The sequence below is a fragment of the Medicago sativa genome, chromosome 3, assembly GCF_051527215.1.
Source record: "Medicago sativa cultivar Bolivia chromosome 3, Bolivia_mono, whole genome shotgun sequence".
NCBI lineage: Eukaryota > Viridiplantae > Streptophyta > Magnoliopsida > Fabales > Fabaceae > Medicago > Medicago sativa.
The window spans coordinates 71,358,838-71,373,939 of NC_140751.1; the positions used below are offsets into that span (position 1 = coordinate 71,358,838).

The 15,102-nt window shown below is 30.0% G+C and overlaps 2 long non-coding RNA genes across 2 annotated transcripts; both read right to left on the minus strand.

Annotated features, from left to right (window-relative positions):
* Positions 1-1,974: 1,974 nt before the first annotated feature.
* LOC146939816 (uncharacterized) lies at positions 1,975-3,155 on the minus strand. The gene is made up of 2 exons (XR_015033469.1): positions 2,905-3,155; positions 1,975-2,659 (listed from the first exon to the last, which is right to left on the minus strand). It is a non-coding gene; the product is annotated as an uncharacterized LOC146939816 (long non-coding RNA).
* A 6,897-nt stretch (positions 3,156-10,052) lies between these two features.
* LOC146939817 (uncharacterized) lies at positions 10,053-12,181 on the minus strand. Its single transcript, XR_015031770.1, has 2 exons — positions 10,570-12,181; positions 10,053-10,484 (listed from the first exon to the last, which is right to left on the minus strand). It is a non-coding gene; the product is annotated as an uncharacterized LOC146939817 (long non-coding RNA).
* Positions 12,182-15,102: the final 2,921 nt, after the last annotated feature.

The window sequence follows — 15,102 nt, forward strand, 5'->3', positions numbered from 1 at the left end:
ATAAAAATATAGTGGCCAGTGCGGGAATCGAAGGAGGAAAAGCAGATATACCTCCGAAAAGTTGCTCCCAAAGTTCATTTTTTTATCTTATTTTCAAAGTCACTTTTGTTGCATTTCCTTCTTTGCAAAAAAGTCACTTCTTTTATTAAGAGCTTTATTAAAATTGTGTTTGGCCCCACTTTTCCTTAGAAGTAAAAGATAAGTGGAAAATAAGCAGGGCCAAACATGCTCTAGATTCAGTTTGGCAAGATTTTCCATTCGAGTGAGACTTGTGGAATTTCATGACTCTGCTGTAGCGACACCTTAGAGTCAAGTATGTAACAAAAAATTAAAATTGAACGTGTCTTAATATTTAGAAATGGCAATGACAAGTTTTGAATGTTATTCTCCCATTTACTTATTTTGAGAAATGATATTTGAACAATTATTTTTAAACAATTTTTATGACAAGTCTCTCTTATATTTTCATTATACTTTTATTCTTTCTCTCCATTTTTCTCTCTCTATTGCTATTGTCCAATATAAAAAAGAGAAAAAAAAATTGTCATTAAAGTTGTTTAAAATTGGTTGTCCAAATATCATATTTTCAACAACCACTCATATTTTCAACAACAATATTATTAACAACACTCATAATCCAACAATAATATTCATCACTCATATTTCAACAAAAATACATCAAAACTCATATTTCAACAACAATAATTCAACATAATTAGAGATAGAACAACATTACACAGATTGAAAAAATATAATGCAAAGTGACAACACAATTTAACCAACCAAAGTAAAACTCTGTTGACACATTTGAGACTTGAAGTTTGAGCGAAACCAAATATATAACCCTCTCTTCTCATATACCATCTAGAAAAACATTTATTTTATGTCACCATCATCCTTAAGAAGCTCTAGATAATGAACTACAATACCTTTGTCGTTATCATCTTATAGCTTATTTCAGGAGCTTATAGCTATTTTTCAGAAGCTACTTCAAGTAGCGTTTGAGTTTATAGCTTTTAGCTTATCATATTTTGTTCCATTTTTACCCTTATCATTTTAATTAAAACCCACATTTACCCTTTATATATAAAAACACTTATTATTATGTTTTCAATGCCTTGCCTCCATTTCTTTTGTTCCTACGTTTTCCATCCTATGTATATGACGTTTTACAAGTTTTGTTCCATATAGATAATGGTTTGTTTTAAAAAAAAATTGTTCGCGTAACAATTTTTATTTCAAAATAAAATTTTATACTTTATTTTTTTTAAAGTATAAAAACTGAAATGGAATAAGTTTAAAATGAATCTTCAACAAAAAAAATAATATTTTTAAATAGAAATAAATTAATAATATATAAAATATATATTAAGAACATAATTTAATAATTTTATTAGAATTAAAAATGTCCTTTTATGTCATTTTATATTTATCAGCTGGTTGAACCGCTAATTTTACCAAACAGTTTTATTACCTTATCAGCTATAAGTTATCAGTCATCAGTCATCAGCTATAAGCTATCAGTCATCAGTCAGCAGCTATAAGCTATCAGCTATCCGCTATTTTTACCAAACAAAGTCATAGTTGCTTTGAAAGTTTTGCCACACCAATATCAAATGGAGAAATGATATTTTGACAACCACTTTTTAACAACTTTTGGACAACTTTCTCTCTCATACTCACATGATGTTGTTATCCTCTCTCTTCCTTTTTCTCTCTCCATTGTTTTTGACCAATAAGAAGTGAGAAAAACAAGGTTGTCAACAAAGTTGTCATCATCCTCTCAAAAAAAAAAACAAAGTTGTCATCAAATGGATGTCAAAATATCATTACTCTATCAAATGTATCCGCCCCCTGGGTGCAATATTTACCACAAAGTGTCGGCAGGGGCGGATCCAGACTTCAAGTATACGTGGAGCTAAAATTTCAAAAAAAAAATAATGCAAACTATAATAAAAATAAGAATTAACATTATTTTTTGTTGAAACGAAAAATTTTATTCATCGACAAGTTAGGTGTAAAACACCACCAACTCGCGGGAAAACAGGAAAAAACAACAAAAAGTGCACCGTATATAGGCGGCACGCCAAAATCCCAAACCCTCTACCTATGATGCCGGACTATAATACAAGAGGCCAAAAGAGAAAAGACACTCCCAACAGCAAAACACAACAGAAGGTACTGCTATAGAGTGCAATACATTACAAAGAAAATGAAAGACACGGGAAAAAATTTCTTCATCCTATAAAACACGCACATATGAATATAAATCAGTTTACTTCAAACACAATTTTATGTTTTTAAGTTTTACAAAATCAACATCTTTAAAAGTCATGTCCAAAAAATTAGTCCCCAAGGCAATAGATTGCTCCCTAGGAGCAGGGGACAAAACAAAATTACAGCAATGAAGAACAAAAACTATTGTCATATTAATGATTGGCAGTTTGAAACTTCCAACTGTTAAAGTACTATAGTCACATAAATCTCTAAAAGAAGAAAATTAATCCTGTGACCATTTTAATTGATAGTTAACAACCCAATTTAACTAAAATAACATAAATTACGTGACATACATACCTAATTCCGTGGGTAAGAGCACAAGTAACATCATCCACATTCACATCTGAACATCCAGGACCAATTGAAATGCAATCATCACCTATTAAATAAAAAGTAACATTATTTGACATAATTAAATAAAAAACCATAGAATAAAATGAAAAAGAAATTAGGGTTTGAAATAAAATATGAGGTTTATGATTTCCTACTCAAAATCAATATAAGGATCAAATTAAACATTCTTAGTAATTGATTGATGTCACTAAGGAAACCCTAACAATTTTAAAACCCCAATTTTGAAAACCTAAAACAATCAATTGGAGAATGAGGGGGGAAATTGCTTACCTTAGAGTGAGAGGTGAGAGTTGAGAAGTAGGAGAAATTTGAAATTGAGAGAGATGGAGAGCTGAGATTGAGAGAGATGGAGAGCTGAGAGAGGAAGGGGCGTGTGTTCTGTTTATGGTTTACAGGATTGGAATAGAAAATGAAAGACAGAAAGAGAGTGAGTGACGTTTCCTTTTGTTTAATATATAAAAAAAAAATAATGGAAAAAGCATGTGGAGCTATAGTCCCACATAGCTCTCAAGTGCATCCGCCCCTGAGTGTCGGTGAACATCTTCATCATCAACCACTCTTTCTTCAACCCAAAAATTTTGCTCTCAAACACACAACCTCTCTTTCGTCAATTAAGTGACTTTCTATGAACAAAATTTATAAGATAAATGCTATTTGAACAACTATTTATTTGTCCAACAACGTTTTTATATATTGTGTATATACAATTTCAATTTTTATTAGTTTTTTCTCTCAACAAGTCAAATTAATATCTTTAAATAGTATACTTTTATACGGTTATCAAATACGTTGTCAACTTTTGAATAATTCCAATTTAAGTGTGCTAGTTTATCTTTTTCAAAAAAATGTTTGCATTATTCAAATTACATTGTTCAATTAATTATGTCGGACTATAACAGTTTTCTGAAGAAAAACCATTCTTTTCCATTACCTTCCTTTTCTGAAGAAAACCATTTTTTAGTTTATTAAAAAATTACTTAAGCTGATGAAATTTATGAGGAGCTTGTTTCTTTAATCTATGCATTGCATCATTGACATCTATGTCACGTGTTCGGTTCAACGAGGTACCAATGTTAAACAATTTTGAAGATTAAAAAAATAAACTTGGTCATGTATTAGTCGATAGCTGCAAATAATATACAAGGTCGAGATTCGAATCTCAATTTTTTCATTTCTTCGCACTTAAAGTGCAACTATCAATTAACCTTAAAAATATATTAACCAAATAATTTTGTTACATTTCTAGAAGTTTTTTTTTTTTTGAAAAAGTTAGAAGTAAAATTCTTCAACGTTATTTCTGAAAATAAATTTGATAAAAACACTTTTTTTGGGTACAAAAACAAACGCATGTAATTTCTCCTTCCCTAAAAAAAAATATATGTTTCTCCTTAAAAAATGTGATTTCTAGTATAAATAGATGTTTTTAATAGAAAATAGCGAAAAACTATTACACATTTTTATGTAATTTTTTTGTTGATATTGACATTTTTATGTAATTTGATTTGATAATAACGCAGGTATATCTTTTAATTTTTTTTACCAAAGGTATATCTTTTAATTATTTACTAGACTTTTGACCCGTACGTCGCACGGGTTTTCTCGACTATAATAGAGACCAATAAATAATCTTTAACCCCGTAAGATCATTGATATGGTAGAAAATATTTTCTTCAAAAAAAAAGAGGCAAGAGGATAGGAATGAAATTGGTGTGCAATGCATTTTTTTAGATGGAATTTGTTAGGTTAAATAATTGCAAATCTAATAAAACAAATGAGCGGGAAAAAAAATAGGTTAAGTTGCTGCAGACGTAACAAAATTAATAAATAAGGATGTAAAAAAAAGGCATGAAATTAAAAAAATCCAAAAAAAAAAGTGTAAAATTCTTTGACAAAAAAAAAAGGTATAAAATAGAAGGATCATACGTGATCATTGATATGGCAGAAAATATTTTCTTAAAAAAAAAAGGCAAGAGGATAAGAATGAAATTGGTGTGCAATGCATTTTTTTAGATGAAATTTGTTAGGTTAAATAATTGCAAACCTAATAAAGCAAATGAGCGGGAAAAAATTAGATTAATTTGCTGCAGACGTAACAAAATTAAATAAATAAGGATACGAGAGATATTCCTACGCAAGTGAACGCATAAATTCCCCGTGTGTGAACTGGGCATGATGAAAGGAAACTATATGAAAAATGCTACTTTTCATGTCAAACCGAAACAGAAGAAAGATTTGTTTTGATAAAAGAAATAAAAGGATAATAACCTATGCTCACAGCTTGAGAATGGTATATGTATGAAAAACATAAAGGGAATTAAGATGTCAATAAATTACTGTTAGAATATTATTGTCAAGTCAACAATCAATTGATAAAAATGTCGAAATTGTTAGGCCGAACTTTATGATTAGGATTTAAACCCAACTCCTCCACTTTTATGTGTGAGATTTTAATAGATATTTTCATTTCGTTTATCTAAAAAAAACATAACATAATTTTGAAATATTCTAAAATTACTCATTGAGCAACGATTAATTATCAAATTTATTTAGGCGTATACATCAAATTAATTAGATGTTGCTGGAACGAATCTCATAGTAAACATATTTTTTTAACCGGAGAAGTACTTTTCTTTCTTGAGTGCTTTGTTAGAAAAAAGAGATGGGTTATTTGAATAACCATTTACATGATAAATTAGGGTTTAAGTATTGGCACAAAATAAAAGCGATAAAAAGATAAAGTAAAAATATAATGTGAATATGAGATAGAAAATTGTCATAAAATTTATAACAAAATGATTGTAAAAATATATCATTTCTGTTAGAACAAATCTCAAAATAAAAACAATTTTCTTCTAATAACGTCTTCATAGAAGAAAAATATATACTTTAACATAAAAAATGTATACTTTAACATACAATTTACTATAATTTGTACTATTTGGATCATCTTGTGCTCATGAAGATTGTTAAAATCGAATTTTAACTTGTACAATCCCCCGATTATGCATTTTTACGTATGAATTTAGTGTAAAATCATTTGTAAAAAATGAATCTATGTAAAATTGAAGCTGAACCTCAATTAACACGTAATAAACTCTCTAAAATTGGAAAGAATCAGACGAAATTAATCGATTTATCCGATTTTGAAGAAATTGACTATGTCTTTTTTGGGCAGACTTCACTTTAATAACTTTAGGAACTTTTTAAAATTAATACATGTAATTTAATTTTGATTTAATTCGTCACAACCCAACACCATGTCCCATAGGACACCGCCGGTCTTTCCGTTGTCCAAACAATTGTCTAGTTTGGAAGGTAAGAAAACTACTGAACACACTCTTCTTACCATGCAAAAAAATGCTTACAAATTTGGACCGCAAAGCAATACAAATACAACACTCATCCATATGCATGCAAACACAAACACTTTTATGCTTGTAATGAAAAATATTTACCGTCAAATGAAAAAGTTTTTTTTTTTTGAAGAGGCTAAAATGAAATATATTACCACATCAAAAAGGCCTTCCAAGCACAAGATGTGCTAAGGAAGAAACACCAAAGTATCAGACACAATCTTAACAATATTTACAAAGGCACGAAGCCAAACACCAAAAAGCAAAACAACAAGAAACACTTAGCCAACTCCTAAAACAGTAAACGGACTACTCCACCATCCATGATAATTGAAAGAAAGATTGACAAGTTTTTCTTTCAACCACATGAAAGATAGAGACTTAATTTTGTCCACCACCTGTTGAATAGAGCAATGTTTTCCATTGAAAACTCGATTGTTTCTTTCTTTCCAAATTTTCCAAACTGTTGCAAACCAAGTAACCTGTAAAATGGACCGCCTTGACTTGGCGGCACCTCCAATAAAACTGAACTTATAATAATGACTTGAGGCATCCCCAGGTAAAACAAACGATACTCCAAGCCACCTAAGGATAAAATTCCAAACAGAACCAAAAAGATTACAATTCAAAATTAAGTGAGAAGATGTTTCCACCTCCCCACAACCTCCAATGCACAACTGAGAATCAATGTCAATCACATGTCGACGATGAAGATTGTCCTTAGTAGGGAGCCTGTCACGGAACAGACGCCAAGCAAAAAGCACCACCTTCAGCGGAACGTCCTTATGCCACAAAGATGACACAGGCACCCGTGAATCAACAGGAGCAATTGCAGTAAGACAATTATAAGCACTGCGAACTGAATATACAGAAGATGTTTCCAGACGCCACAAACTCCTATCAATCTTATCAACCTGCAAAGAGACATTATGAAGTAAAAGCCTAATTTCCCCTACCATCTCCTCCTCCCATGCAAATAACCTACGCCTCCACCTCCAAGCTCCGCCTTCACTCCCCCACCCCAACGAGTGCATTTCGAACACAGAAACACCCTTTAACACCGACAACTCAAAAAGTCTCTGAAATCTATCGCTAAAAGGCACACCCCCCACCCAACCATCCAACCAGAAAAAAGTATTTTTCCCATCTCCCACCAACAGACTGATATTATCTTGAAACCACTCCTCCGTATGCAAAAAGGAAATGTCCCTCCACCAATTAGAGGCCTCACGGCCCCCAAATGAAAAAGTTTTAATAAGATAAGATTTTTCTTGAATTTTTTGTGACAACCCAAAATTATTTTGTTTTGGAACCTGTTACTCTTTAAAGAAAACCCAAAATTCTTATCCACACATAAATATTCAAAGTTCATATAAGAACAATTCAACATTGGGTTGTTTGATCGATTACACACACACACAAAAAGGCTTTTCCTCAAAATACTAAGAGTCTGTTTGATTCAGTTTTCAAAAATAGTTTTTTTTTTTGTTTTTAAGAACTTAAAATAAAAAAAAACTTGGTTGATTGACATGTTTCTAAAAACTGTTTTATGAAACTATTTTCATTTTAATGGGTTTTAAAACTGAAAAAGCAGAACAGCTGAGAGATGTTTCAGATTTCTGTTTTCACTTTTGTATTCTCAGGAGATAAGTAAAAACACGGAAAAAAGTGACAATTTTCATTAATGGTAGTAATGTAATATTTGGCAATGCATGATAGAATACAATATAAGTGAACAATTGCTTTGCAAGAGTAAAAAAGTTGAACTGTGTGATGTGGCTTCGTAATGTACCAACTTAATTATTATTTTTTTACGTTAATTTTCTTTCTATACATCTTGTGCTAAAGGGGATACACCGCCGTTGTTAATATATATACCATTTTTTATTCTTCAAAAAAAAAAATTCTTTCTATATTATAATAAAAAGTGTCAATGTAATAATTTGAACTCAACTTTATTACTGGGATTGCATATTATTGACGTAATTTTTTTGATTGAATATTATTATCAATAATAATATTAATGATACAAAATTTTGTCTTTGTGAGCTTAGCTAAGTTGGTAGGGACAATGCATAATATATGTAATGTCTGAGGTTCGAACCCCAACATCATAAAGAAAAAAGATATAAAATTCTCTCAAATCATATATCATATTTGAGCTTATAACTTATTAACTTATAAGATTATGTTTGTATAACAAAAATGAATTGTTTGATAACCGTCATTGTCTCACAAACTTATAACTTATTTTTATAAGCTCATATCATTTTTTAAAGTTAAATCAAGTAGCTTATAGTTTAAAGTTTACATCTTATCACTTTTTATCTCAATTTTACCCCTGCAATTTAAATTTTAAAAAAAACTAATATTAATTAAATATACATTTTTTTATGTTGTTTCATAATTATAAGTTATTTCAGTCGTTTATTTTATCAAGCACTACTAATTCAATCAGATAGTTTATCCTCTAGAAACTACTCCATCCGTTTCAAAATGAGTGCCGCTTTAGCTAAAAAAAAATTGTTTCAAAATGAATGTCACTTTCAGTTTCCAATGCAATAATAACTTTTTCTTTTCAATTGTACCCTCCAATTAATACTCTGTACACTACTTCCAAAGTATTACTTTTAAAACTAACCAATAGTTAATAAGGATAATTTGGTAAAATAACCATTCTCTTTCTTTTAATCATTTCATTTCTTAATATGTGTGTAAACACCTAAAACGACACTCATTTTAAAACGGAGGGAGTAGCTTATAAGTGATATGTTATAAGTTCATCCAATATAACCTACCTTATCAACTATTTGCTACTTTTACCAAACACAACCTATATCTAAAGTTTAATATGACTAGTCAAGTTTAATTTTTTTTCGACTGTTCTTTTAGTTAATAATATTTTTAGACAGATGAAATGACATCAATCACGTAAAATTTAAAACTCACACATATAAGTAAAGGAGTCAAGCACAACATCCGATCTAGCAATTTTGACATTTTTGTCAGTTAAGGTAGAATTTGTAAACATAATTTTTTGTTTAATTAGAAGACTTAATTATATTTTTTGTCCTTTAATTTATCATACACATAAAAATAGTTTTTTTAGGATCAAACTTTTTAGTCTATCATATATCACATTTATTACAATTAGAGTCTTATTTCAAAAATTTAACTCCAAAAAAGGGGATTTGCAAAAACAAACTCATCAAACAATTTTTTTATTTTCTCTTCATTAAAACAATTTTTAAAATTAGAACTACCAAACAATTTTACTTTTATTTACTTCTAAAAACCTGTTTTTGAAAATCGATTTATAGAATAGTTTTAGAAAACTAAAAAGCAGAAGTTAATCAAACAGGCCCTAAATCATTTTATTATCAATTTCTTTTTTATTATTTGAAAAAAAATCTTTTAATATGTGTGTCCAAACACTATTCATTTATATCTAATGTGACCCTAGTATCAATTAACTATAATACATCACATATATTATTATTATTATTTAAAAAAACATATTATTATTATTATTATTGTTATTGTTATTATGACTCACTAGAACACCGACCCGTGCAACGCACGGGTCTCACGGGCCGGAATAATTTGATACATAATAAAACGAATAATTAATAAAGTTTTTAGTCCCTATAAATATATCAAATTTAGTTTTTAGTCCTCGTAATTTTTTTTGATAGATTTTGGTTTCTATAAAAAATTTCCGCACGTAGTTTAGTCCCTCTTAAATTAAAATTTATTTAATTATGCTTAAAATTTTAAATTTTTTAATGATCTGTTACATACTTGTTTAAAACATTATAAAATGTTCCTTCGCTTAAACACATACTTATCAAAGGCAAGCATACTAACTTGGTTTTATCAATCTGTACTTTTAATTTAACATGTGAATGTGTGGGATCTAGTTACTCAAGCCAAATCAGTATTGGGTTTTCTTCATCAAGCATACCAACTTGGTGAATGACTATCTAACATTCAGAAAAAAATATTAACACCTTCCGGAGGTAAATCTAAAAATAAATTTCGTACATTTAGAGGTCGAAGCGCTAATAAAAGACAATGATAATAAATTGTTGAATTAATACTTATGGCAATGAATAAATTTATTTAGGTGGACTGGAAAAAGTTTTCTTAGCTAAGTAAATATAGCCGACACAGCAACTTGAAGAAAATTAAAAACCAAACTGTAAAAAACAAAAGGAAAAAACACAGATTATTTAATGTCTGATTTATGCAGATTGAAGGAATTCGATAACAAAGCAAACGGCTCTAGCATTCGAGCAAGCTAAACATCTTTGTCGTCCTTGTGCTCAATTTTGACACGAACAACTCTGGTGGTTTTGTGGCCGATGTCTGGCCAGCTTCATCATCATCAACAGCCACATAGTCAATGCTATTAGAGGACCTCTTAGCACCTGTTTTGGTGGTTGGTGTGTCAATCACACATGTATTGTTGCATGAGTCCTCAGCCTCTGGTACATCCTGCAGACATTGGCGGCAAACAATTTGATCAATTGTGTTACGGATTAAACCTTTCGGACTCATGAAAGATTAATGTAATAATTACCATCTGAACATTTGAATTGTTTGGCGCAGCACAATCCACACTAAGCTCAACAACAGATCCATCGTCGGAGTTATTAATTGTATTTGTTTCTCTACTGACTTTAGTCTCGTAGAGCTAACGTGCCTGCATGCACCTTCCATTCCACCGTAAAGACTCATCGCCACTGTATCAGAACACTTTCCACCACTGTTGCCTCCATCGATTCCTCACCGAACAGATCAGTTACCATACATTGATTGATTAGTAACTAATTTAGTAAGGGAACCATAGTTTCAATTATAAAATTAAAAAAGTATACCAAAAATTATATTAGGAGAATACCAGCACACAGATTTGTTAGCAAACAAATGAATAGTCACGCAACCGTTTAAAATTCCAGAGTAAACTTAAAAATGTCGTGATTTTATAGGAACTAAACATATTTATTTATAAACATAAAATTTCATTAGATATAGATAAAGAAACTATAAATTGTAATAAGTTAAATATAAAGTATGTAAATAAATTAAAAATTAAAAATATAATTATGTCTATATATACTATATTTTATTACCGTGTTTTTTAAATTCGTTTAAATATTATTTTAATTAATGGTTAAGAAAAGGGAAAATTTCTTATACGATATTTAGTGTGACAATAACAATAGTTAAATATCATAGTAATATGAATCATGAATATAAATATGATAAAGGGCGACAACAGATTATACCCATGTTGGAGAATCGACTTAAACTAAACAATTTTAGAAGCTACTATGCATGTGTTTGATTATGCGGTGACCAAAATTGAGTTTGATTGAATTGATTTTATATATTTTTTTTGAAAAATAAAAGAAGGATTATATTAATTGGAAATGGATCCCAAATTTCTTTTGGATTTTCTTCTACCCAAATCTTATTTAAAAGACTTAAACGCACTTTTGGCCCCTAACTTTATCATAGTTGCAATTTTGGTCCCCTATTAAAAAAACCACTTTTTAACCCCCTAAGTTTACCCTTTTTTTTCAACTTTAAGGTCCCCTTAATCTTGACTCTATCAACGCCCACGTGGCTCATCACTTAAGTGAGTTGGACGCCACATGCATTATTTTTCAATTAAATTTAAAAGAAAAAGCCACATGTGTATATTATAATTAAAGAAACAAAAAAGAAAAAGGTAATGGGAAGGGGCGCACGTGACAATCTTCATCTAAAACACAAACAACGATGTCAGCAGTTCAACATCTTACAACATGAACAACAACAAACCACTTATTATCAAAAGAAAAAAAAACTATGGTCCTCTTTAGAAAGAATTTATCAGGCCACACTCATGCTTTCTCACCTACCATTTCTTCTTCTTTTTCATGGATAAGAAAATTCAAGGATGAAGGTGACATTCACAGCCATGGTCATGTGTATTTATAGTTATACCGTATGAAAGAAAGGAGTAACAAACAACACCTTTGTGTTCTTAGTAAAGTGGATGAAAAAATGGGGGGAAAAAATTAGGTTTAGGGTTAGCTTTACGGATTAAGCATTTACCACGGTTTAAGGTTTATTTTTATCGAGAGAAACAGGTTTAGGGCTTCGTATATATAACCAATATATTTGCTTCATAAAAAAAAGGCGAGGATAAGAATAAAATTTGTGCGATGCATTTTTTTAGATGGAATTTGTTATGTTAAATTGCAATCGTAAAAGTGTAGAAAATATTTGTTTCAAAAAAAAAAAAAAAGGAGGATACGAATGAAATTTGTTAGGTTAATTTTTTTTTTTGAAAGGGAAATTTGTTAGGTTAATTAATAAATAAGGATTCGGATGGCCAAAACTATAGGAAAACAAATTTCGGATTTAAGTGAATTGATAACAAATTTCGGATATGACCAAAATTATAATTAGAGATAAATATGAAATAGTTGTTTCGGAAAATAGAAGAGATAAATACGAAATAGTTGTTTTGGAAAATAGAAGAGATAAATATAATATGATCAATGGCTAAAATTGAATGGCGCCTAAATGCGCAAGATCCAATGGCTTAGAAAAGTGGATGAAAAAATGGGGGGAAAAAATTAGGTTTAGGGTTAGCTTTAGGATTAAGCATTTACCACGGTTTAGGGTTTATTTTTATCGAGAGAAACAGGTTTAGGGCTTCGTATATATAACCAAAATATTTGCTTCATAAAAAAAAAGGCGAGGATAAGAATAAAATTTGTGCGATGCATTTTTTTAGATGGAATTTGTTATGTTAAATTGCAATCGTAAAAGTGTAGAAAATATTTGTTTCAAAAAAAAAAAAAGGAGGATACGAATGAAATTTGTTAGGTTAATTTTTTTTTTTTGAAAGGGAAATTTGTTAGGTTAATTAATAAATAAGGATTCGGATGGCCAAAACTATAGGAAAACAAATTTCGGATTTAAGTGAATTGATAACAAATTTCGGATATGACCAAAATTATAATTAGAGATAAATATGAAATAGTTGTTTCGGAAAATAGAAGAGATAAATACGAAATAGTTGTTTCGGAAAATAGAAGAGATAAATATAATATGATCAATGGCTAAAATTGAATGGCGCCTAAATGCGCAAGATCCAATGGTTTAGAAAAGTGGATGAAAAAATAGGGGGAAAAAATTAGGTTTAGGGTTAGCTTTACGGGTTAAGCTTTAGTAAATAAGATTCCTTAAAAAAAAAAAAAACTACGACTCCTTCTTTAAGGTAGAAAAATAAAAGAAAAAAGATAACTACGACTCCTTCTTTTAGGAAGAAAAATAAAAGAAAAAAGATAACTATAACTCATATCTAGATGCTTCCACTCTTATCTATAAACGTACGTCACACACTAGTCATTCTCACTCACTCCCACTCCTATATATACTCTCTTTCTCAATTAGGGTTATACAACAACAAGTCCAACCCTCTGAGCAGCGCCGCTGCTCCTCTTCTCTTTGAGCAAATATTCGTCATAGCCCAATCCAGTCATCTCTTTCAACTTCAATATAACTAAAATCTGCTCCTCAATTTCCATGATCTATACAACTCATTTTTTTAACCCATGTTGTTTCCCTTTTTGAGCAAATACTCATGTACTTTCCACTACCCAACTCTGTCAATCCCTCAACTTCCATGTAACCAAAAGCAGCTTTGCAATTTCACTTAATCTGATTCAATCAGATCTGCACAAACTGCTTCCCTATGCTTGGAACGATGAGTCAGACAACAACTAGATTCCGTATTAGTGCATCTGTTGGAGGTCTGATGATTCAAAGAATGTTGATGGTGACTTCTATATCTTTACCATCTCCAATATGGTTTAATGGAATCATCAACAATAATTTTTTATTACTTCGAGTGTAATTTCCTTGATTAATTATGGGAGAAGGTCCATGGCTTAACGGTGACATTGATTTATTTATGCGAGTTAAGACGTTCTATAGTTTGATTAGAGCGTGACTCTTCACCAATTTTGTTTGAGATTCTATAGCTTACATTCTTCACCATCTTCGTTTGTTCTTTAAAATCTAACATTGTATCTGCAATTTTATGTAATGTTGTTATCTTTTTAAATAAATGATTGTGGTTTTCTTGATTAATTAAGTTTGTAATTTTTTAATACACTTTTGTTTTGCTTATTTATTTAAGATATAGAATCTATTCTAAAATATTTATTAGTTTTATACAAAAGTATTCACTTATTATGGTCACACCCATAATTGTTATAAGCGCGATGCTTTCTCTAGTGCTTTTTTTCCCGGGTTGTGAATATCTTGTTGTAAAATATTGACATATGAATTATCTCTAAATAATAATCAACATATATAAATATAAACATCAATAAAATATAGGTAAAAGAGACAACAATAAACTTATCTGTTCTTAAAATTGCGGTGATTTGAAGTCGGCGAAATCGAAGTGAACAAACACGAACAGTAATCCGTTATATAACATGAGGTGTGACAAAGTCACTGTCCTTAAGGATTTATCCGACTCATAAGCGCATATCCTCCCAGATACAACAGAACAACTTGAATCTGATAAAACACAAAAATGATGCACCTAGGAAACATAAACTTGATTTTCTAAGGAAGAGGAAATTAATTTTGTGTGAAGAGGTGAGTTCTTTATTCTACTGTAAAAAATAAAAGAACAGTAAGATTTTTTATAGGGAGCAAGTTTGGTGTCTCCTTATAATTAGGAAGTAATTAACACATGGTCAAAGAAAAAAAAATGTAACGGTAGGGAGAGAAAACCACAAATAAGTAATTAGGAAGTAATTAACACATGGTCAAAGAAAAAAAAATGTAACGGTAAGGAGAGAAAACCACAAATAAGGCTAGTTTCAAGAGATATCAATGGAAAGACAGTTACAACATTTGGAATTAATAATATGTTACAAAATCAAGTCAAACAATAGTATTAATAATAGAGAAATGCTAGGGTCACATCCACTAACAATCTCTTTTAACACACCAAATAAAAATTGGACATGTGTCTCACTTTTTTATTTCAATTAACCTGTAACTTGTTCAACCTGTTTCTAAATATTTTTTTAAT